We start from the raw sequence: 3,850 nt of genomic DNA, 5'->3' as shown, positions 1-3,850 counted from the left end.
TCTGAAATCCTCTTCTGTGTACATCGAGTTGGGGTTGAAGTAGTTGTTGATCAGAGTCTCATACGCCATCTCTCTATTTCGTGGTTTGTAAGAGCGACCAGCAAAAGAGTCACCCCAATGAGGTTGTTTTTCAGTTGGCTTACATGCCATGACCCCAGCCATGGCTATTATATATGATGTGTTGCGTCATGTTTCATCTTCTTCATCAGACTCCTCATCTTTTCATCTTATTTGCGCCTATTTATCTTCCAATTCGGAATTGGATGAGGACCCCCAATTGGAATCCGAAGAGGATCCAAAGTTGGAATTCATTGTGAACTTGAATTGAAAGAGATTGAATCGAAAGAGATATTGGAAAGGGCAAAGCTGAAGGTGTGTGAATTATAGCCCAATATCCACCCTATTTATAGACATTGGAAGCCGAAGATAAGAAGTGCCACGCAGATAAAAAATCCTATCTAAAATTCCCACAGCCAATTACATCTCAACATGTGGCACTCGAAATCCTATCCGAAAAATTATTGAGATTACATATCGACAAGAAATCTAGAGAGTTACTCACATATCGACATGTGGCACTCGAAATTTGAGATGTAAAATTATTGAGATTCCATATTGACAATAAATCTGCAAAGTTACCCACATATCGGCATGTGGCACTCAAAATCCGAGTTGAAAAATTATTGAGATTCCATATCGACAACAAATCTGGAGAGTTACTGACTTTAGCTACACATGTCACTCGAAATCCTATCTGAAAAAATATTGAGGTAGTATAATTTAAGTAACCATATTAATTCAATTAAAAACATAAGTTATGTTTGGCCTATGGCTTTTTGGCGCCCTCGGTTGGAGTTGGTTTTTTGTCACAGGGATATATTTGGCCTATGGCCCTTTGGCCCTTTCGGTTGGAGATGGTAAGAAATATGGCCTAGCACTATTCATTAAAATATTAATTTCTTGGAGGGTTATAGGGCTAAAGGGAGCCCGCGGGCCCTCTTTTGGTTGGAGATAGCCTAAGGTCTATGCATTTCAATAGTCAATGTAGAGACAAACAGAACAAATGCAAAAACTTATCTCCGAGTGTGAAAGACTCTCTCTGAGGTGAGAATTCTTTCTCTCTGTGTGTGAGTGTAGTACAAAAACCTTGATTTCTATTTCTTGCCCTCGGCCCTAATTCCTTTTAGGGTCGGTGGAAACCCTCACTTCTCTCTTTTTGTGTTTTTTCTTTTCTTTTTGTTAGTTTTCCCTGATTTTCTTCTTGATTTTGTCTTGCCTTTTCACTGCTAACTATCTTTGTTCTCCTTCCCTCAGATCCACACATCCAACCCTCAAAACCACTCATCTACACATCCATCCACATAAACTTCATTTGCCTTCCACCGATTTCATCTCGAATTCGACTGTTAACCAATTTTGACTGCGAAGTGTTGCAGTCATCTGAAAAGGTGCATCACAAGCTTCTTGTATTTGGTGGTCGAGTTCGTTGAGATGCTGTCCGTCGGAAGACAAGATCCATTTTCTTTCTACTTGAGGTGTTGGTTACGGGTATGGTTGGTGGTGGAGTTTTGAGATTGTTGGGGGAGCTCCGGTGAATTCGACGAAGGTCAAAAGAATCAAGGACATAAGTGGAAGTTCAAATGATGAAAAAAAAGGGTTTAGGAATATCAGCACATTTCCTAATAACATGTTCATCTTAGAAAGTTAATCTGTAGTCGTTTTATTTAAGAATAATATTACGAAGATCACATCTACTACATTAGTGTACTCAAATCGATGGGATCTGTCAAACAATAATTAATGTTGTCTTAAAAATTCTTGTCCCTTACTGTTCAATTTATTCAAAATTTGCCGTACGAATACACACGATCCCACCTTTGGAGACGCAACATATTTTTGTGTAGTTTAGCAGCAAGAGAGTAGGAAATTTTGTGTTGTTTCATTGAAAAATGACCAAGAATGAGATTCTTTTTTCTTGTTTAATTAGTCTTTTTTATGTACTTTCCATTTTTTTTTGTTAAAAAATAAATACGTGCATTAATCTCAATCATATTGTAAAAAAGTCAAAGATCTTAATCTTAGGAAACCAAGGTTATTAAGTAAATTAATTATCCCACTTGGAAGATTTGTACAGATCTAGCTTATCATGTAAAGGTCAACATATAGGTTGATGATGTTGAATCCTTGGTTTCAGAATTCAACTCAACTATCAATCTGTTTCTACAGTTTCTTACTTAGGGTCTCATCCCATCGATCGACAGGCTTGTGAAGGAAGCGAATGAGGTAAGAACAGTTGAAAAAAACCCTCGAGGTCTGGCATATCTTAGTGTCCTTTGTACGTATACTAGTCCTTAATTTGATCGGTGAGATCGATGAGGAATCTTTGAAATATACAAAATACCTTGAGCTAGCTGCCATGCAATTGCATGCAGAAGTCAAAACCAATGTAATTATTATATATTATATATGTTGTTTGTTGATGCACAAAATCCGGCGAATCTTTAACCAACGTAAATCTGGCCGTGAATCACACAAACGCACAAGAACACAAAAATGTATCGTGGTTCACCCTAATGTTTGGGCTACGTCCACACTGATGTTGATTCAATTTCACTTTATGAATGTATGGATTACAATAGATTGACAAGGGAGCTCTCTGTGGATACAACCCTTGCCATTTTGCTCTCTGTTTGGCTGAGAGGGTATTGCCCTCTATCGTTGTGAGGAGAATGTGAAACCCCCTCCTTTCCCATCTAGTGAAGGTGAGGAGAACCCCTTTTATAGAGTAAGGGTTTCCTCCTCTTACATAAATCATGGGCTCAATATCGAGGCACAAAATCAGTGAGGACTTTGGTACAACAGAAAGTGTTAAGTTTGTGACCTTCGCTAGATTGCTCCGGTCACTAGTGTGGATAAGTATGCAAATGGATAGATATAGGGAAGCAAACACAAGATGTACGTGGTTCACCCAGATTGGCTACATCCATGGAGTAGAGGAGTTCTCATTAATTGTGAAGGGTTTACACAAATACATAGGTTCAAGCTCTCCTTTAATGAGTACTAGTGAATGATTTAGTACAAATGACATTAGGCAATATTGTGGGAGAATGATCTCCTTTTATAGAAGAGAGTTTCTAGCTTTGTTTTAACATTGACACATGTCGTGTTGTGATTGGCTTTTGATGTTGACACGTGTCGCGTTATGATTGACTTCTGATGTCGACACATGTCACGCTGTGATTGGCCTCCTAGTTAGAGGGAAACTCTTCTGAGTCCTTGACGATATAACATTGATCGGTGCTCGGTAGTTTCGGGATTGGTCAACTATGGTACAAACAGTGATCCCCTAAGTTTTCGAGTAAGGGAAGTTTCTCGGTTGGGGACTTGCAAGATCCAAGTCGCTGAGTAATCACAAAACTTCTAAGTACCGAAGTGTGGTATCATTTTCACTTGCCTTATCTATCTCATAGGTAGATGTGGCATCTTCTCTGGAAGTACTTTTCCTCCATCCAGGGGTGGTATCTTTAACCGGTGAAGATGCACAAGGTAATGTATCAATTTCACTTGAAGCTTACTTGTAGTTTCAGGCTTGGTCAAGTGCGATACAAACCATGTAGTAGGAGTCCCCCAAGTCATTGAGCTAGGAGATCTACCGAAAGAGGTGATAGACAAGGTAAGCAATCAGAGCTCCCAGCAATCAGTCCCAGATCAGAAGTTTAATTTTGAGTTCCGGCTGATTGTTCTCATTCTCCCTATCTTGCAGGCAGCAGGAAGGATAAAAAGAAGAAAATGGAGAAGAAATGATATGAGATACTTTTGCATTTAAAGAAGTAACTTTCCACAGGCTTAT

This window comes from Malus sylvestris, chromosome 16, assembly GCF_916048215.2.
Source record: "Malus sylvestris chromosome 16, drMalSylv7.2, whole genome shotgun sequence".
In the NCBI taxonomy this organism is placed as follows: domain Eukaryota; kingdom Viridiplantae; phylum Streptophyta; class Magnoliopsida; order Rosales; family Rosaceae; genus Malus; species Malus sylvestris.
Note: the sequence above shows the minus strand (reverse complement) of the source record.